The 22,065-nt window shown below is 42.9% G+C and overlaps 1 protein-coding gene and 1 long non-coding RNA gene across 5 annotated transcripts in view; one reads left to right on the top strand and one right to left on the bottom strand.

The window, feature by feature from the left end:
- Positions 1-22,065, bottom strand: part of SLC25A21 (solute carrier family 25 member 21) — a 281,862-nt gene that overhangs the window by 208,494 nt on the left and 51,303 nt on the right. The window lies entirely within an intron of this gene.
- Positions 4,151-7,510, top strand: LOC310846146. Its single transcript, XR_014565163.1, has 3 exons — positions 4,151-4,438; positions 5,336-5,405; positions 7,164-7,510. It is a non-coding gene; the product is annotated as an uncharacterized lncRNA (long non-coding RNA).

The raw sequence follows: 22,065 nt of genomic DNA, 5'->3' as shown, positions 1-22,065 counted from the left end.
ATATCATAATTTCTAACCATTTTTTTATCACACTAACTTTAACCATAAAAACCTTCACATTTTATCTCTTACAAATAATACTATTTTAAAATACACTATCTTCTGCTTCTAGCCCTACAGCCTATATCCACTTCCAAAGCTATTCTAAGATTTAAATATTAACATATTTTTTCAAATATTCCTTAAACTTCTTCCAATATCCTTCTCAAGTTCTATTATTGTTGCTGCTGTTGTCTTCAAGCAAATGTATAGACCCGTTCATGGCATGAAAACATCGAAGCAGTGTACAGGGTAATAACAGAATAAAACATCTTCAGACTCAGGGTTTTCAAATGGTAGGATTTGTGCGATGTATATTAACACCTTCACCGTCATCCAACTACAGGATTGGGCTTAAGGCTGAACTCAGTGGGGCTTACATCTGAGTAAACATATATTGTTGCAATCCTTATAACAATCTTGTAAACTAGGTTAGTATAATTACACCTGTATTCAGCTGATGGGATAGAGACTGAAAGAGACAGTAGCATGCCTAAAGTCACATAGATAATTTGAAGTGGGGACAACCTTATTCATAGCTTGGGGAATCAAACAAGTTTGCTGAAACCAACCTTGGATAAATAATAAATAATAATGAAATGGTTCAGGGGATGCCTTTTTATTTTGTACGAAACACACCATCTTGCTCCCTTTTGAGTATTGCCCATTCTTTCTGCTTTGAAAAATTCAAAAGTCTGTTCTCAGACAAAACACCAGCCATTTTTATTCCGCTCAACCCTTTTAAAATATGCCTGCATCCTAAAGCTGTGTGGTGAATTAGCATGTATGTTTTAGATTCCAATAATTCAATTAAGTGTTTAATGGAAATAAAGGGGGGGAAAGATTCCAGTGCGCTGTAGGTTATTAAAAGGATCAGACATTAACTCGTACTCAAATTCTCTTGAAATGAATCATAATCTTACTGTTAAATATATACAGGGCTACATTCTACTGTTTTGAAATGGAAACTTAATCTGAAACCCTCTCTGCATGATTCTCAATGTGGGAATGATTCCCAGATCCAAGCTATTTAAGTACATCAAGGGGAAAGGGCAAAATGATGCTCTCACTATCAATTGTCATGGATTAGAGCTCCCAGCCAACCATCCCCAGAAAGCCTGGTGCAGCTAAGGAAAGGAAATGGTGTTCTAAGATCCTTTCTATTCTTCTAGCCCTGTCTCTGCTGAGAGCCAAGTTTCCTCATGTCAATGACATGGCTCTACCAGGTAAGATGTGCTTCGGTCATGCTTCTGATATTCATTGGCATAACTATGGGGAGGAACAGCTGGCAATATAAAGGTAAAGGGACCCCTGACCATTAGGTCCAGTCGTGACTGACTCTGGGGTTGCAGCGCTCATCTCACTTTACTGGCCGAGGGAGCAGGCGTACAGCTTCTGGGTCATGTGGCCAACATGACTAAGCCGCTTCTGGTGAACCAGAGCAGCACACAGAAATGCCATTTACCTTCCTGCCGGAGCGGTACCTATTTATCTACTTGCACTTTGGCGTGCTTTCAAACTGCTAGGATGGCAGGAGCAGGGACCGAGCAACGGGAGCTCACCCCGTTGCGGGATTCGAACTGCCGACCTTCTGATCGGCAAGTCCTAGGCTCTGTGGTTTAACCCACAGCGCCACCCACATCCCTAGCTGGCAATATAGGTAGCTCTTTAATAGGTTCGTATCTTACCATCCTTCGGTGTCTTTGAGAAATGTTTACAGCCACTTCACAAGTTGGGGACAACCCATGTAAGTCACAACGGTGGAACTGGACTTTGTTGCAACAAACAAATTCCACTGCTGTCATGCAATAGGGGGCCTATTCTCCCTTTTTGGCACATATAGGCTGGAATGGGATCCAGATACAGAAGGTGAGAATGGGTGCAACACACATACAACTTAAAGCAAGTTGGGTCATCTGCCTAACAGGCTGAGGGAAGAGGTGGAGCCAACAGATATGTAATAATAAAAGGCAAGATCAGGAGTTGTGACCTCACCTACTGCTTCACAGAGTCACTATATGCATAATGCAGGTACCAAAGATGAGAACTGGGCTAAAGCAACATCACAGGGGGTTTCCAGCTTCCCCACCCGCTGCCTTTGGAAACTGCTGCAGCAAAAGGACTGAGTAACACCATAGAAGGAGTTGTTGCCTGAATGGTGTTACCAATAGGGCAGTGAGTCTTTGAGGAACCTGAGGCTCAGACAGTAGATCAGACTGACTAGAGTTTTGGCTAATTTTTGGCATACATGGCTGCAGTGGCTAGAACATCTAGGACCAAGGTGCTCAAACACCCTTATGCTATTACAATACTACACGTTGCTGTTTCATTGTTGCTATTATGATGAAATGATTACTGCAATTGTTGTTTTTTTAATGCATTGTTTACCATATTTTTCGCTCTGTAACACACTCCCAACCATAACACGCACATAGTTTTTAGAGGAGGAAAACAAGAAAAAAAATATTCTAAACGAAACAGTGGATGTATGATTTTTGTGGTTCATGCTGTGGCCACAGACATGTGATCTGAAGGTGAGTTTGGGGTAGCCCAATGCAAAAATCCTGAGGATCCATGTGGATCCGTGCTTTGTAACCACGTTTTTGCACCACTGCGCCCCCAGGCAACAGTGGGTGCATGCTTTTTTTGGTGCAAGCTGTAGCCATGGACATGCTATGTGATCTGATGGTGAATTTGGGGTGACCCAGTGCAAAAATCCTGAGGATCCATGTGGATCCTGCTTTGTAATCATGTTTTAAGTGGGGAGGGAAGGAAAAGCACTTAAGGGTCAAGGAACACACGTGGGGTGGGTGGAGAAGGATGCTGTTAATAATGCAGAAGAGGGGTATAAGAGGAGAAGGCTCTTAGGAGTTCGGGGAGGAGAGAGAGACAGAAAGCCTGCTTGAAAAAACTTTGCTGCTATTTAGCAAGTAGGGAGGAGAGAGGGACAGAGAGCCTGCTTGAAAAAACGTTGCTGCTATTTAGCGAGTGGGGAGGAGAGAGGGACAGAGAGCCTGCTTGCTTTAAAGGAGCCAACTGGACAGGAGCCGCTTACACTTGTGTAAGCGGCTCCTCTCCTCTCCCGCTTTGCTCCTTTAAAGCAAGCAGGCTCTCTGTCCCTCTCTCCTCCCCACTCAGCGGCTCTTCTCCCGCTTTGCTGTTTCAAAGCGAACCACGGAGGAGGGAAGGAAGGGGAACCATGGATCCTCTGCTCATGGCTGCAGCAGATCCCCCCACCACCCGTAGGCATTCGCTCCATAACACGCACAGACATTTCCCCTTACTTTCTAGGAGGAAAAAAGTGAGTGTTATGGTGCAAAAAATACGGTACATTGTTGTAAGCTATTCGGAGCATTGTTTTGTGTGTGGAAAGGCAGTATACAAATAAAGTGGTGTGGTGGTGATGATGATGATGATGATGCAGTCACAACTAACTTTTACTGGATTGTGTGCCCACTGAGTGCAACTAAATATCCTGGCCTTGACATTCATTGTTATTGGAAAATTGAGCTGCAAGCATATTTCAGTCTATATTCTTCACCCTGTAAGGTGGTGGGCAGAGACTCATCTTTCTTCACAATGGAACCTGCTGTGGTCTATAAAACCTCAGCCTATGGCATAAATCACAGAGACAGTTGCAGCTTTGTGAAATTTTATTTGTGACCCATGCAGCTTATGTCACAGGTCAAATTGGCTTGGGTAAATGGATAACAAAAATGGCAAATGTAAATGTTTCTCCCATTGCAATTTATCCAGGCCTCCAAAGGCTGGAGTCCCATTCTAAACTGTCTTGCTGTTCATGACAAAGTGTAAATCAGATACAGTACTGGTAGGAAGTTTTAAAGCCTATATGGTGAGTTCTGTGTTGGGAAACAGCTGGCAAGGTTTCCCTCCAGCACACATTTTATATTGTTTTGCATAACTATCTTGCTATGTTTTTAAAAAACACTACTCTTGGCCAATGCATTAGTTTATAGAAATATATCCTGTCATCTTGGAAACCAGTTGGCAGATAACTCTGTGCTGAGACAGAGATGTTTTGGAGGCATTTTGGCTTAGTCTATTACTAATACACATCAAGTGGTATGATGGTGCTTTAAAGAAATGAAAATCCAGCCTGCAACATGGAATGCTCTGTTGTAGCAAGCTCAGATTTAAACCTCAGTAGGCATTACAGAACCTCAGCTGCTTGATCAAAATAAGGCCTGCAACCAAACCAAAGGCAGCCCACTAGCCATTGTGGCCTGTCAGGTTCTTAACAACTTTCCCCTTTTTGCAATCCCAGGCAGACAGCAAAAACATATGGCTTCCGAGTCTCTGATGGACCATAATATATGACCGGTAGGTCATAAGGGTCTGTGGAACAGATGAAGTTTATAAGATCTCAGCTACTTCACAGGTACTTAAGATAAACTCTGGTAAATCTGAGCTTCTAGATAGCTCAGAATATAGGTCTTGCAAGTATAGTGATTTACAGATAACTTAGAACTCCGAACTGTATCCCTGATTTCAAGATGTAGATTAGATTGGTTTTTCTAGGATGCCATCTTCCAAAATGACTCTATCATTGTGCCTTGGAACATTACAAAGTCATAAAAGCAGCATCATGATCTTGCTACCATAAAATCTAATAAATTTGTCCCAGCCAATAAATATTTCTCTCCTGTCTCACCAGGTGCCCTGCCCAACAGTCTGCTAGGTGTGCTGGATTCTCAAGATAGTGCAGGTATTCTGCTAATGTACCCCCACTCACAGCCTGACAGTCTCCCTTCCTGAGCCAACAGAGGTGGTCTCAAAGGTAGTGTTGAAGAGCCCATGATTTATAGTCTTGGAAGATTTGAGGTCCCCATATGGGAAGTAGTTCCAAGTCTTCATGGCCTCCATAGCAACCATAGGCCTAACTCAAACTGTAACAGGCCCGACAAACTTAGCTAGGAATGCACTTGATGTGTTTTGCTCAGATCCAAATGATAACCTATGGATCTTTCTGTTATCAAGGGCAGATCATTTCCTGATCAGTTTGGATTGTTGGTGACAACCGCTGGTAATACTTGCTGAAGGGGTGGGGAACGCATTAAGTTGAACTGCCACTCCCCACAAAAAATTATGAATCTGAATTGTTTCTGGTGGGTATTTTTCTACTCCCATGTGGGTCTCACAATTTTGGAGGAGGCTGTGGTGCCACATTTTTAACATTTTGTGGGGGAAGGGTGCCGGTACTGCATTCCCTTGAGTACCCTTGAGTACCCCCAGGGGGAAGCACTGGCTCTCATTCCCATCATCCTTTCTCTGGGAGGCAATGGTACATCTGGAGTCAGACATGGACAGAGATTAACAAAATGAAACTTAATCCAGTCAAGACAGAGGTACTATTAATTTAATTTAATTTTTTAAAACTCACTAGCAACCTGGATGTGTCGCTTCAACCTGTTCTCTGGATTGTGCTGCAGTCCCCTTGAAAGAACAGGTACATAATTTGAAGGTACTCTTTGAGCTACTAATTTCCCAGGATGCTCAGGGGATGGCAGTTGCTTGAAGTGCTTTTTGTAAACTTCAGCTGATATGCCAGCTATGGTCTGTCCAGGAGAAGGCAGACTTTGCTTCAATCATCCATGCTTCAGTTACCTTCAGACAGGATTATTGTAATGTACTCTACATGGGGCTGCCTTTGAAGACAGTCTGGAAGCTTCAGTTGGTCCAAACTGTAGCTGCCAGACTTTCCTCTGGTACTTGCAGGTCAGGACATATTTGCAGGTCTAAGCATATAACTCCAGTATTATGTCAGCTTGATCGGCTTCTCATGGCGGTGGCATGGCTACTAGAAGAGCGGAATAGAAATATGTTATTTATTTATTGTTCTAGCCTTTAACACCTGAAACAGGATCGTGTGACCTAAGGGCCCACCTGCCTGTAGGCTTGCCTGGGACCTAGCAACAACCTTAGATGATTTGCTCTCAGTACCATCATCTGGGGAGAGTGTGGGAGACAGGGCCTTTTCAGTGGTGGAGCCATTACTCTAGAAAGCTCTCCCAAGTGACTTTCAACAGACTCCACATAAATAAATAAATAAATGATGATAATGATATATAGAATTCTCCCTGCATGATGTGAGCCTTAGAAATGCAGAATTTTAGATTACACAGAGAGGACACCACACATATACACCTGTATCCATGTAGCCTATCTGCAGACTTGAAAATCAATATGTGCATGTCCCCTCACCTATTCAATGTTTGAACATCGTCTTAGCTGCATCATTCTCCTTCAATCAACCAACTATATGTTGCATCAAAGGTTGCTATCTATCTTTTGATAGACCACAAGGATACATCAGAGGCTGTCATCCACAAGAAAATTTACAACTGCAAAAATAAGTTCCATGATATTCAGCTACAGAGGTCTCCTTCAAATTCTGCACTAACAACTTGAATAGGAATCGAAAGATTGACCCACCCAGCTGATTTAAAATGTGCTTTGGGGGATCATCCAGCTCACCAAGGAGGAGATTTTATTAAATAACTGTTTAGCTTTCTGATGCCGTAGTCATTCCTGAATGGCACTAATGACTATGTTCCGCTGAAATATTGTGAGGGAATTCGTTCATCCCTCTGGTGAGTGCTTATATGAGTGGGTCCAATGGCTTCACTGGGAATATTCAAATGAGGAATGGCTCCCAAATGAACAAAAATTTCCAAATTATCCAGAACTGCATTTGTTATATTTATCTCATGAACTGTACTGTCATGCTACTTAAAAAAAAAAAGAATCTGCATAAACCTAACCCTAATTTTATATAGAATTTGTGTCCAAAATATGTCATGTCTATATTCTAAAAGGGCTAAGATAAAACTGATTTTCTATTCTGGACTGCAAAACATCCATTGTTTTTCTTATTGTGGCTGGTTCTATTGCTATTGCTGCTAAAGCTGAAACACTACATTTCCTTATTAAGTACTTAGAAGAGATTGCTAAAGACACTTAGGGTCTGTGGCTCAGTGCTAAGCACATTTACTAGCGAGTAAACCTCAGCGAGACTAAATTCTGAGTAAACACAATGAGGGACCAGGGCATTAGTGATTTGAAAGAGCTGCTGGTACCCGACTTTTCCTTTTTCTCCTGCCCAGTTACCACCATCAATTTACAGACCTATGGCAAGTATTTACTATGCAGAAAATGTGGCCAAGCTGGTGTTTGACCTTTGACAGAAGGCTGCCCTCTCTCCAGCTATTCCTAACAAACTAGGCCCAAGACAATAAGCTGCTTTATAGCTATTAGCTAGGTCAGTGTGTTTCTCCAGGAAGACCTCAAGCTGAAAAGCCAACATGCCTGACAACTACAGCCAAGATACCAAAGGTCCGAGCACTAGACATTGGAAAACAAATGGGAAAGCACACACTGCCACATCTGGAATCCTAATGGGCCACCAATGGTTCTCAGCTTAAGGAAGAATTACCACTGTTATTTTATCATCCCTAGTGCTAACTTAGCTGTTTATGTACAGCAATAAATGATTTTTTAAAAACATATTTGGGTCATTATGTCATATACCACCAGCAAGTAGGATTGTTTTATTGTGCTTGGAGTAAAAATACACGGCTATACCCAGATGTTAGGGGGAAGTTTTAAAAAAATAAAAAATCTTTGGCTCTTTTGCACTCCTTTCGGCTGGCCAAATGGTACATTTGAAAAAGAAAAAGAAAAACTGAGAATTTTATGGCTTATACTCCCGTCTCCCCAGTAAAACTTGCACCAGTATTGTTCCCAGGTATGTTTGTTCTGCCAATGAGAACATTAGCATGCTAAGCAAAGTAGAGAAGGGAAATAATAATAATAATAATAATAATAATAATAATAATAATAATAATAATATTTATACCCCGCTCATCTGGCTGGTTTCCCCAGCCACTCTGGGCAGCTTCCAACACAAGATTAAAAATACATTAAAACATCAGTCATTAAAAACTTCCCTAAACAGGGCTGCCTTCAGATGTCTTCTAAACGTCAAATAGTTGTTAATTTCTTTGACATCTAATGGGACGGCGCTCCACAGGGCAGGTGCCACTACCGAGAAGGCCCTCTGCCTGGTTCCCTGTAACCTCACTTCTCGCAGTGAGGGAACCACCAGAAGTCCCTCAGCTCTGGATCTCAGTGTCCGGGCAGAACGATGGGGGTGAAGATGCTCCTTCAGGTATACTGGGCCTGAAAGCATTGTTTCACTAATTTGAGCTTCCAGGCTTTACATTAAAATATGGCTGGGGAGTAAAGCCTCCCACCTTCAGATCACACACTCCCTGTACACCTACAAAAACCCGATCCAGAGCTTGTGTTGGAATAATGGCACATTGGGACAGCCCCATGGTGTCGTCCTTCCAATATCTCCCTCTTATATCTGTGTGGTGCAGATATTTGGCTATTTAAGGGCAGGCCTTAGAGAGCTGAGATCATTATTACTATATTTGAATGAATGACTACCACTCCTGTCTCTTATTCCCATGACAGTGGCAGTATCAGTGGAACTCATATTAGCAGGATCTGTCATTGGGTCAGTCCTACAAAGGGGATACTGTGGTCAAGTAACAAACATTTTACAGTGGTACCTCGGGTTAAGTACTTAATTCGTTCCAGAGGTCCGTTCTTAACCTGAAACTGTTCTTAACCTAAAGCACCACTTTAGCTAATGGGGCCTCCTGCTGCCCCCACTCCAGCGGACCCCGATTTCTGTTCTTATCCTGAAGCAAAGTTCTTAACCTGAAGCACTATTTCTGGGTTAGCGGAGTGTGTAACCTGAAGAGTATGTAACCTGAAGTGTATGTAACCCGAGGTACCACTGTACATGAATTGGCAAAGTCTGCATAGTAAATTACATGCAACACACCCTGGTCACTAGACTTCATCGGCGGTGCCCAGATTGAAGGAGTGTAGAAAGCCTTCAGAACATCCTATTTTCACATCATTAGCAAAACGGAGATGAGAGCAAATAGCATTTGTCATATTCCTGTCTTGGAAAATAATTATACTACAGTTAATGTAGTGAATTGGGGGGCTGCTGACAAGGGCTGTAGAGTTGGTCAATAAACTACAGTAAAGTTAAATTAGATTAACTTTGGCTGCGGACTTTGAAGTATTACAGGAAGACTTTACTAAGTCTGCATTCCCGCAACCCACATCAGCAAGAAGGCGTGTTGAAAAAAATGTTCACAGCAGCTTTGGTACTAAGGAACTGCTTTTCAAAACAATCTTCTCCTTGCTTGTTTTTCTTTTTGTAATATTCTCTGGGTAACCGTGATGTGCCCTGGAAAAACAGACATGTGAATTTGATACCTTGTACTTGTTGATGAGTTGTTTTGTTTTTAAAGAAGTGAGCAAGCCGAATGTAGAATGTGAAATTTCCTTGTCTGTCCTGACACATGGCAGGTTAAAAACACAACTTAAATAACTAGCTAGATGCCTCTCCTGATTTCCAAGAACAGCTTAGATGTTGTTTTTAAAAGCTTTGTTTCAAAAACTTTCACATTTTCCCCTTGTGCATGGAAAACAAGAAATAGGACAAGATAAGCTATTAATTCAAATATGACTCTGTAAAGCTGTAGCAATTCTTAAATGCATATAAAAGCAAAAAATGAGGTAGGCGGAACTTGACTCTTGCTCCTTCTGCATTCCGGATATCTTCTTGCTTTACTAAATCAACACAGCTAAGGGAGCACATAAGCAAATATTAAAAATAGTTTTCTGGTTGTTCACTTATTATTGCACAAAACAACATGGGCATCTTTTTTAATTTTGATGCCTTCCAAATTATCTGGACCTGACCTCAAAACACTGTTCAGCCAAAGACTTTCTGGGCAACTTTGATCAAATGGCTCTCTCTTAGCCTTGAGTCTATATCTGTAAAACGAAACTAAGAAGGACCAGCCTCACATTATTTATTACTTATTAATCTTATATCCCAGCTTTTGTCCAAAGAGCTAAATTCTGCATGGAGTCCTGCTTTTATCCTAACAACTACTCTAAGCAACAGTGAGTCAGTTCCAACAGGCAACAGGGCTTCTCCATCTTCTTCTCCCCACTGCTGCATCTAACAGCCCTCCCCTATTCTGCTGCAGAAGGTTGGGGACCAACTATTAGCCACAGTACCTACTATTAAGATCTGCTTGATAGCACATGAATCCGCAAAAAGTATGGCAGTGGTTGAAGCAAATGGCCAGACATACAGTGGTACCTTGGGTTAAGTACTTAATTCATCCTGGAGGTCCGTTCTTAACCTGAAACTGTTCTTAACCTGAAGCACCACTTTAGCTAATGGGGCCTCTTGCTGCTGCTGCGCCACTGGAGCACGATTTCTGTTCTTATCCTGAAGCAAAGTTCTTAACCTGAAGCACTATTTCTGGGTTAGCGGAGTCTGTAACCTGAAGCGTATGTAACCTGAAGCGTATGCAACCTGTATATCAATATAATCTCTGGGAAGCAAACCAGTGAGAATGTTCTTCATCAGAGAATAAATATTGTATACATTGAACTAACACATCATTTAAGCCGGGGTATGAAAATGGTGGCCCCCTAGATGTTGCTAGATGTCAGTTTCAATCATTCCTGACCACTGGCCATGCCGGCTGGGGCTGATGGGAGTTGGAATCCAACAATATCTGGAGGCTCACCAGTTCACCCTGATTCAAGCAAAGAACCCCTGAGTACATTAATTCTCACATTATTATTATTATTATTATTATTATTATTATTATTATTATTAAAAATTTATACAGCCTGATTATTTTTTTAAAATTCAAAATGGTTTACAAAAATATCAAACCATAATAAGTTTTTATCAATAACAGCAATAATTCAAAATGTTAAAATCAACAATAAATTAAACACATTAAAACACATATCAATGTTCTTTTAATTAATAATTTTATTGTTTATATTTCAAATAAGCACATATATATGAAAAAAGGAACAAATGGGGGAAAGAGGAAAAGAAAAATGAAGAAAATATAAAGAGAAGAAAAGAAGAAAAGTTGGAAGAATTTCTTCCAAATTTATTCTACAAATATCTCGGTATGAAAGTAATAAAATTTCATTGATTGACTTCCATCACTTACACTGCACTTTCTATATACATTTTAAGGAAGATTGTATCTGTTATTCCGTATTTTTCCCATACAATCTCACTCAAATATTCTAATCAACATTCTAAATAGCTGGATAGGTTTGTCTAAGCAAGTATGTTTTTAGCAGGTGCCGAAAAGAATACAGTGAAGGTGCAGGGAGTTCCAGTGAGTAGGTGCTGCTACACTAAAACAACAGCAGCAGCAACAACAACAACAACCACTGTATGATGCATTTACTCTACCCCTGTAACTATGTTCCTGTGAAGAAAGGAATATAGAGTTGAGCCCTCCACAGTGAAAGCCAGTGCTTCTAAGCAAATGCAGCCATATGTTCTTGCAGCTAGATTGAATTATAGAATCTTACAAGTTGGTAGGGACCAAGGGTCATCTAGTCCAACTCCTGCAAAGCAGGAATCTCAGCTAAAGTATCCATGACAGACGGTCATCCAACATCTGCTTTAAAACCTCCAAAGAAGAATCTACAACCTCCCAAGGGAGTCTGTTCTGTGGTGGAACATCTCTTACTGTCAGAAAGTTCTTCCTGATGTTTAGCGATCTCTTCTGGATATATCCTACCATGCCCAATACTACTGGAATCAAAATAAACTAAAATATAATTGAAGACATTTTAAACTATAATCCCACTGAAACAAAAGCCCTCCTTTGGTTCAAAATTCAGATTTATGCCACTAAAAAACAGTTTTGCTCTATTGTAGGATTTACGAACTACACAATTAGCGCAGTACTACTAGCATCAGGCATCCAAATCATGAGTTAGACTCCCAAAACCCACAAGGGACTGGCTATTAGAGATCATATTCTCAAATTCTCTACAAGTAGATATACACACAGAAGTAAATGAAGCTTGCATTCTGCAAACATAAATGCATCCTTCTAGCAGCCACTGGAAGTCCGCCAATCCTCCAGTCCAAGACAGAGGCAGCAGAAGTCTCACAGTCCATCATTCAGTCCTACATATGACTTGGCTTGAAATATGCTTGAATGCTGGTATCTAATATGAGCCAACTAAGTCCTGTTAGATAGGAAACATCCCATTTTCAGAACTGCCTACTAATCAGTATGTCAAGGTTAGGGGTGTAAAAAGGAATTGATTTCCATTACATCCTGCATTGGTTGCATGCAGCGCTGTTTGCATTCTGCTGCATTTCAGCTTGTCAAAAACCAGGTTATTTGTCTCATTGGTGAAATTGTCATCAATGTGTTATTCCACAGCGTTGCACACGGGGTAGGTGGGTGGGAAGATTCCTGCCATCCAATTGTTTAATGACAGCAAAAACATTTTCCTGAAAAAAAGAAATCCTGGGGAGAAAGCAGGAACTGATTTTTGTGTGAAAAGACTGAACTTTCATTCCTGGACTGAAATGCACTCTGAGATGCCCTCTTCTTATACAGTGGTACCTCTGGTTAAGTACTTAATTCGTTCCGGAGGTCTGTTCTTAACCTGAAACTGTTCTTAACCTGAAGCACCACTTTAGCTCATGGGGCCTCCTGCTGCTGCCACGCCGCTGGAGCACGATTTCTGTTCTCATCCTGAAGCAAAGTTCTTAACCTGAAGCACTATTTCTGGGTTAGCGAAGTCTGTAACCTGAAGCGTATGTAACTTAAAGCGTATGTAACCTGAGGTACCACTGTATTCAAAGTAGATGTCTGCCCTTCTCTCTAAGCCACTGGCAAAAGTTAGATCAGCATCCACTGACAGAGCTCTGGCTAAGTTAGTGACTACTAGGCATGATGGCTGTTGTACCTCCACTGTTGGTGGCCGTATGTTGGGGGTCCTAGTTGCAGCTCCCATAGGCATCTGGTTGGCCACCTGAGAACAGAATGCTGGACTAGGTGGCCTTTTGACCTTTTTATGTTCTTATGAGTTTTATTCCCCAAAGAGAGTCCCCCACCACACGATGCATGGATATCAATTTGAAACACAGAGCTGTTTCAAAAGCAATGTGTAATAGCCTGGGATGTGGGGCACTGACTGTTCAAAATGAATTTACAAGTTGCACTGGGCTTCTGTAAGCTCATGGGCAAATATTTTACAGTCCAGATAACATTTCTTGGCCCATAACTATAGGTTTCTGGTCTCATTCCTTGGAGAAGGATTGTAGCTTTACCAACAGCAGGTCTAAGCTCAATACCCATAATCTCCAGCTGCAGAATCTTCAGCAGAAGCGTAAAGACCCTGAGATGGGAGCCTGGATAGCTCAAGTTGATTAGAGTGTGGTGCTGATAACACCAAGGTTGTGTCAGGAGCTCAGCCTACACTCGAGTACGACCCTGGTAGAGACACATGCCCAACTGGCATGTTGTCTCCCTCCTGGTCAATCATTCAGGAGCTTCAAAAGCTTTCTTCAGCCCGAACATCACAGAGACCGATGCCAACTGACACCAGCACACTTAGGGATCTGCAGAGTTTGCGCATCATGCATAACAGGCCTCAGCAACTCAGCATTTTGGCTAATCTACTTTATTTACATATAAACACACATGGAGCACTGCAACATGGCTCCCTCTCTCTCTTGCATTAGACAGCAAAAAGGGAAAGGACAATAGTCCCACTTCAAAGACATCCTGTTTCCGTTACTTCCCACTCTGTGAAGTCAAAACATATACCGTCATGTGATAGACAACAATCCCATGACTGCAATCATGGAGCAGGAATTCTAACAGGTTGCGGGTCTGATCCCCATATGAAACAGTTGCATATTCCTGCATTGCAGGGCATTGAACTAGATCAGGGGTCAGCAAACTTTTTCAGCAGGGGGCGGGTCCACTGTCCCTCAGACCTTGTGGGGGACCGGACTATATTTTGGATGGAAAAAATGAACAAATTCCTATGCCCTACAAATAACCCAGAGATGCATTTTAAATAAAAGGACACATTCTACTCATGTAAAAACACGCTGATTCCCAGACCATCCGCAGGCCAGATTTAGAAGGCAATTGGGCCGGATCCAGCCCCTGGGCCTTAGTTTGCCTACCCATGGACTAGATGATCCTTGGGTCCCATCCAACTATGTGATCCTATGATTCTAACTTCTGCCAGCCAGAGTAGAGACTACTAAACTTCAATTGACCAAAAGCTTCACTCATTATAGTGCCGCCTTGCATGTTCACTTGAAGCAGAAAAGGGGTGAAATATAGAATGGGAAGGAACAAGTTTGACATGCAAATGTTACATGTGAATACATTACCTATGCCAATTTCTCATTTTCAATAAATCGTACTTTGCGTAGCATCTGTCATTGCAATCACAACAATTAAGCAAGTTTCCCATATGTTTCCTTGTGCTTCTGAAGTTAAGTTTGGACTCACTTTTGTTTACTAGTTTCTGGTCCAAATATCTCCAGTGACATCAGAGGGAATGCACACATCTGGGAAAGGACTTACATAACAGCTGGAGGCAACGCAGGAGGGGGTGCTAACACATTTTGGGTGTGACCGCATTAAAATGTGAGCAGTGCTGGCTATTCTTTGAGAGTTCATTTCCATTCCCCTTCTAAATGCTATTGCGCTAATTTATCAGCATATATTCTTTGCAATTTACCATGAAATATTTTTGGCCAGGAACTGGATCTGAGAAATAATGGCGGCTATTGAATATTATACGACACACTTAATTTGCACTGTCAAATCAGATGTGTTGTGCCAAAAGCACTGTAGACTGTAAAGCTGATATTATTGCAGCATATTCCCCAGCCAGCTCTTCACAGAGCAGATGTCAGGCTGCCTTCCCAAAGCACTGCAATGTTTACTGCCACTTTCATTTTTTCATAATCAAAATAATGCATTTAGCAGGTCTCCTCAGTAGCAATACGCAAACAATCCATAAAACACATTTTCTGGTGCAGCTGCACATTCTCCTCCATTTAGCCACTTGCTTCATGCTCCCCTTATGATTGGCCATCTGCTATGAATGGGAGGGAAGCAGGACAGCAGTTCTGGGGTGAGAAATATGGTCAGAACAGCTAGTGAGAATGCTACCCGAGTGCTGATAGTTCAGAATATTAAATTTCTATGCCACCCTTCATCTAAGGATCAAAGGGCTGCTTACAATATAAAACCACAAAATGTATAGCATTGTAACGAACAAAAACAATCCCCGCCCCCGTTTAAAAGACCATAGGTAAATGTAAAGGGACCCCTGACCATTAGGTCCAGTCATGGACGACTCTGGGGTTGTGGCGCTCATCTCACTTTACTGGCCGAGGGAGCCAGAGTACAGCTTCCAGGTCATGTGGCCAGCATGAGTAAGCCGCTTCTGGCGAACCAGAGCAGTGCACGGAAATGCCGTTTACCTTCCTGCCAGAGCAGTACCTATTTATCTACTTGCACTCTGACGTGCTTTCGAACTGCTAGGTGGGCAGAAGCTGGGACCGAGCAACGGGACCTCACCCTGTCGCGGGGATTCAAACCGCCGACCTTCTGGTCGGCAAGCCCTAGGTTCTGTGGTTTAGACCACAGCACCACCCGCGTCCCTTAGAAGACCATAGATTGTTTAATTAGCCAAAGGCCTGGGAGAAGAGGAATGTTTTTGTCTGGTCCTGAAGATATGTAACGAAGGCGCCATGCGAGCCCCCATGGGGAGAGCATTCCACAAGTGAGGAGCCCATGCATAAAAGGCCCCTTCTTGTGTTGCCACCCTCCGGTCCTCTCGCAAAGAAGGCACACAAAGAAGGGCCTCGGATTGTGATCACAGCATCCAAGTCGGTTCATGTGAGGAGAGGCAATATACACTTGTGTTCTGTTTTCATCTAGTTTTTAGGAAAATTTGTTGAATTTTGTGGGGGGTGGTATTACTGTTTGTATGTCAGTTGCTTCTAAATGTTTATTATATTAAGCAGTATATTTCTAAAAAAATAAATAATAAAACAGTACTAATGAAAATTACTTACACATTTGAAACAAGGGAATAAAGACTAAAACTAAATAATGTGTCCCTTGGTAGTAATAGGGCCTAAATGAGAATTCTGGAAATGAACAATTTACGATTTATTTGGAGACATGCAATATATTTCCATTGCTAGTGGTAGTGAAAGAAAAAGGAACGGGTGGGCAAGTTACTTATGTTTTCTGTTAATTTAGCTTATCGTTTGATGAGGCCCAGGTTTTTTTACTAATGAAAAGCATATCACAAAACGTCTAGACATTGGCGATATTCTTAGCAAGAGATCACTGCATTTCACCAGCCACGCTTAAATTTTCCTTAAGGGATACTCTTCCACAGTGGCAGCCTAATTTTCAGGTTCTCGAGTCGCTTGCCTGAGAAACAATGGCCCTTTGGGAGCAGGGCTACAGCTAAAAGGTTCAGCGTGAAACAAGCAAGAGCCAGTTTCATGCCACCCAAAGAAAAGCAGCCAGAAGCAGGTCAGCAATCTTTTAATTCATTTAATTAGGACATCAATCAAACGAAAGCTTTAAATGATTGATCAAAAGGAGCCCGTTTTAATTAGTGGACCTGTAAGTTAAAGGGATACTTGTTTGTGTATTGAGGCCCAAAGTTCTGCAATGGAGTTCAGTGTAGCTTTCTGCTGGTTTGTTTGAATGAAAAGCAGGCGCTGGAGGTGGCAGCTGATTCATGGGAGTACAGGAAGGGGTGCTTAAATTCCCTTCTTAAAAAATTGCCCTGCACAAGCACCATTTCTCATTGTAATGGAGAATGGAGAATGGCATATTCTGCCCTGCCAGGGAGAAACAACTGGAGGAGGCATATTCTACATAGACAATGGCTGGGAGGGATAGGGTTAAGCACCCGCTTTCCCTTTCTCCACTGCTGACTGTAGCTCCAGTGGCTGCTTCCCTTTAAAAAAGAACATGGAGGGTAGATAATGCATTCTTCCTCCACCTGGTGCCCTTCAGATGTTGTTGGACTAAACTCCCATCCAGCCCAGCCAGCTATGGAGGGCACCATCTGGAGGGCATCAGGTTGGAGAAGGCTGTATAATATGTAGTTTGGCCAATTATGGTTCCAGTATGTTATTATTATGGGATGATGGGAGTTGGACTCCAGCAACATCTGGAGAGTCAACAGTTTCCCAACCCCCCCCCCCAAGATGAACAGATACATTTCTGTGTCTGCAGATGGATGAGGTTCCATCCTTGGGACTCACCCAGGTACCATATTCTTTTATGTGGTATGCTTTTATAGTAGGGATGCTTTTCAACTAAATTTTATGCAGAGCAGACCCACTGAAATTAAATAACATAGTCATATTCATTCATTTCAATGGGTGGAAGTTGAATACTACCCAATGTGAATCATACATGTACAAAAATGCATACCAAACATCAAGAAATGTACTGGCAAACTGAAAAGAAAGCTATGCTTAGCCTTTATGATATTGTAACAAAACATGGCAGAAATAGAAGTATAATAAGGCTTTGACATTCTGGATGCTAAGCAAAAACGCGTCTCAGAGTGAATGTAATCATTTTCGCTTCAGTGATGTTTCACAGGTGTTCTAGAATAGCTTTGCATATGAATTCAGAAGTGGCCATTTCTCTTAGAAAGGTGCAAGACAAGACAAACTTCATGCCCTTCGTGTTTCAGTTGTTTCTTTAAACATTGTTTCTTAAACCATACAATGCCCTACCCAGATAAATGGAAAATTGGTTTTTATTTGAATATTGGGGAAATAATTCATATCATTTTCATGGTATATTCATTTTTATGCATGTTTTAAAGCATTGTGTCAGGGGTGTCGAACCTGGGGACCTCGAAATGTGGGTGTTGTTTGTGCTTCTCTTTAGGAGCAGTGCTGCATTCATCCAATGTGTGCCATATGATGACGGGGTGGGAAACCTATGGCCCTCCTGGCTTTGTTGGACCATCATCCCAAATTACTTGCTGAGCTTGCTGGGGCTGATGGGAGTTGGAGACCAACCAGATCTGGAGGACTCCAGGTTTGACATTCCTGACACAACAACAGAGACTTCAGCAGCGACTGAGATTAAAAGAGGCCAGGTGATATCTGCCTAGTATCAGGGTGGGAGTGGGAAAGTAAATCTGATGCACTGTCGCCTAAGTCACTTCATCTGGCTCTGGACTCCCCAAATAGTTTCTGTCACATCAAAACTGGAGAGGTGACGCAGTCTACATTTTGTCTGTTTTAAAATATCCTATGAGACAGAAACAGGGACACGGGTGGTGCTGTGGGTTAAACCACAGAGCCTAGGGCTTGCCGATCAGAAGGTCGGTGGTTCAAATCCCTGTGATGGGGGGAGCTCCCGTTGCTCGGTCCCTGCTCCTGCCAACCTAGCAGTTTGAAAGCACGTCAAACTGCAAGTAGATAAATAGGTACCGCTCCGGCGGGAAGGTAAACAGTGTTTCCGTGCACTGCTCTGGTTCGCCAGAAGCGGCTTAGTCATGCTGGCCACATGACCCGGAAGCTGTACGCCGGCTCCCTCGGCCAATAAAGTGAGATGAGCGCCGCAACCCCAGAGTCGGTCACGACTGGACCTAATGGTCAGGGGTCCCTTTACCTATACCTTTATGCGACAGAAACAGGAACAATCAGAAAGATTATGGCCTCCGTTTCTGACGTATATGCAACTGCATTTCAAGGCATGATCACTTGACCCTTTTCTTGCAGTAGAGATTAAATGTAACCAATTTAACTACAGTGGTACCTCAGGTTACAGACGCATCAAGTTATAGACGCTTCAGGTTACAGACTCCGCTAACCCAGAAATAGTACCTCGGGTTAAGAACTTTGCTTCAGGGTGAGAACAGAAATTGTGCGGAGGCGGCGGGAGGCCCCATTAGCTAAAGTGGTACCTCAGGTTAAGAACAGTTTCAGATTAAGAACGGACCTCCAGAACGAATTAAGTTCTTAACCAGAGGTACCACTGTACAAGGGCACTGGGCTGAACTGGACAGATTGCACCAGTAGTGGATGCTGTGGTGGGGCAGAGATGCTTGCCTGACCTCCTTGCATGTGAGCTGGTGCTCCTTACTGGGAAGGGGCGAGGCAGTGGCGAGATTGGCATGGTGCAAATGAACTGGCCAGTCCAATGCGGCATCCCTGCCAATGCATTAGTACACCTCCCTCTGCACCACTTTCCCCCCTCCCCCTCACAGTAAGCAGCATTAACCCACCTGCAAAGTGGTCAGGTAGGCACCTCTGCCCCACCACAGAATCTGTTACTGGGCTGTATCCATGAAAAACTGAAACTCTCCCAAAAAAAGCTACCCAAAAGCCAACTAAAAGTTCACAGAAGAACCTATCAACTGTTGTTAACTTCAGTTAATTTACTTTATATATTTTTCAAATTGTTGGTATCCATCTGTCTAAAGAGGCAATGGAGTGCACTTCCAGGGGCGAGGTCAAACTGTTGTGGCTGCAGAGACCAGTTAACTTGTAACTGCTGTTTCCCACATTGTTTTTGCTACGTTAGCAGCACCAAAGTGACCTCTCCGGGGTGCAAGCCTGAGTAGTGTGCATGGAGGTGCTGGGATTCTCAGATGACGAAACCCCTCTCTAGGCCTCACTGATGTGGTCCAAAGAAAAACAGAACAATACATTTGGCACCAGATTGGCTGTGGGGACTGCCAAAAAGAGGCCTACAAGACACCGCCCAACCGTCCACTCCCGATTTATGTAGGGCTTCCTCCTTAGCCCTTCTCCCAAAGATGTCCCACAGCGGATACAGACTTTTCCTCGGGGTTTACTCCTGAAGCCTTTCTCATGAATGAGTATAGACATAAGGCAGTGGAGGTTTAGAATCATTGTTTGCCTTCTCCTAGATAGGCTACCTTCCCAAGCTGATAAGCCCCATCTGCCCCTCACTTCCCTCTACAGTACGTTCTTGACCCTTGAACCCACTATTGGTCCTATCCACTCAATCTGCCAGAGCCTGTCTTTGAATGCAGGGCAAGTTCCTAACTCACTGAGGGTTTGAGACCCATCAGCTACCTTCACCTGGTTTAGCCAGCCAATCAATGCTGTTTCCTGGGGTGTGGCCCATGTTACATACAGTGGTACCTCGGGTTACATATGCTTCAGGTTACAAACTCCGCTAAACCAGAAATAGTGCTTCAGGTTAAGAACTTTGCTTCAGGATGAGAACAGAAATTGTGCTCCAGCGGCGTGGCAGCAGCAGGAGGCCCCATTAGCTAAAGTGGTGCTTCAGGTTAGAAGAAGAAGAAGAGTTTGGATTTGATATCCCGCCTTTCACTCCCCTTCAGGAGTCTCAAAGCGGCTAACAATCTCCTTTCCCTTCCTCCCCCACAACAAACACTCTGTGAGGTGAGTGAGGCTGAGAGACTTCAAAGTGTGACTGGCCCAAAGTCACCCAGCAGCTGCATATGGAGGAGCGGAGACGCGAACCCGGTTCACCAGATTACGAGTCTATCGCTCTTAACCACTACACCACACTGGCTCTCAGAAGTTAAGAACAGTTTCAGGTTAAGTACGGACTTCCAGAACGAATTAAGTACTTAACCTGAAGTACCATTGTACTGACAGCCACAGGTGAGAGCTGCTTGTAGGGTGGGGACCAAAGGTGGACAAACTACCCCAGAAGGAGCATGACGTGTCCCCCACCAGAGGTACTAGGTAAAGGTAAAGGTACCCCTGCCCGTACGGGCCAGTCTTGACAGACTCTGGGGTTGTGCGCCCATCTCACTCAAGAGGCCAGGGGCCAGCGCTGTCCGGAGACACTTCCGGGTCACGTGGCCAGCGTGACATCGCTGCTCTGGCGAGCCAGAGCCGCACACGGAAACGCCCTTTACCTTCCCGCTGGTAAGCGGTCCCTATTTATCTACTTGCACCCGGAGGTGCTTTCGAACTGCTAGGTTGGCAGGCGCTGGGACCGAGCAGCGGGAGCGCACCCCGCCGCAGGGATTCGAACCGCCGACCTTTCGATCGGCAAGTCCTAGGCGCTGAGGCTTTAACCCACAGCGCCACCTGCGTCCTACCCCTCCCCTAACACCCCATAACCAAATAATTGACAGCTATTTCAAAAATCTCACCAATTAAATTCAAACTACCAGGTGGTAGTTTGTTATTTAACAGTTACTGCTTCATAGGAAATATACCTATTCACAGGAAATATACCAATCAGACAACCTGAGACAATTTCAAACTTAAATTGTTACGAGAGTTCCAGAAATATGGGTTTGGATTCTGACTTCACTTTCCATGGAAGGAAAGTATCCTTGGTTTTGATCAAGTGGAGGGATCCTGCTACCAGAGAGGACAATGACAGATGGGGAGGGGGGCAGCGGGGGAGACAAAATTAAAAAATGCAAAAGGTGTTTTACTATTTGCTTTTTTGAGACAACTATAAAACCGAGTATATATTTTTTGCATATTAAAGGATGCAGAATAGTCTTGCTTTTCAACAAAAATTCAAAACTAGTCTGATAGGCTTTTGCAAGTTAGCATCTCAGACCTTGCCAGCCTTTTAGCATTGTATTTGTTAAGGGATAAAGTTAATTGTTTAACCGCGGACTAAGGTATCATTTAGTCTATAACTTAAACAAGCATTGATAAAGTTTTTTACAAAAAGATGCTATCAGCAAAACAAACAGGGTATTTTGTATTACTTCAAAGCTTATTTATAATGTGTTTAGAAAAATTCAATGGAAACAGGAAAATAATGTCTTGATTTTCTAAACTTTACCACATCTGCTTTTACTTACTTGTAGCATTGTAAAGGTCTCCGGATTTCAAATGGATGGGGTTTTTTCTTCTTTTTTCTCTCTCGCTCTTTCTTTTGTCTACTACCCTATTCAGCTATCTTCACATGTTATACACAGACACACATGGTCTCCCATTTTCCACTTGTGAATGTAACCACAAGAAAATCTTTCTTTTTAAAGTTTTAAATAAGATGTTGCATATTACTGAGCATAGATGACATTTTAGCCAAACATATTAGAAACAGAATGGAAACTATT

Source organism: Podarcis gaigeae (assembly GCF_964106915.1).
Source record: "Podarcis gaigeae genome assembly, chromosome: 1".
NCBI classification, from domain to species: Eukaryota; Metazoa; Chordata; class Lepidosauria; order Squamata; family Lacertidae; genus Podarcis; species Podarcis gaigeae.
Note: the sequence above shows the minus strand (reverse complement) of the source record. Positions and strands in the feature narration are given on the sequence as shown.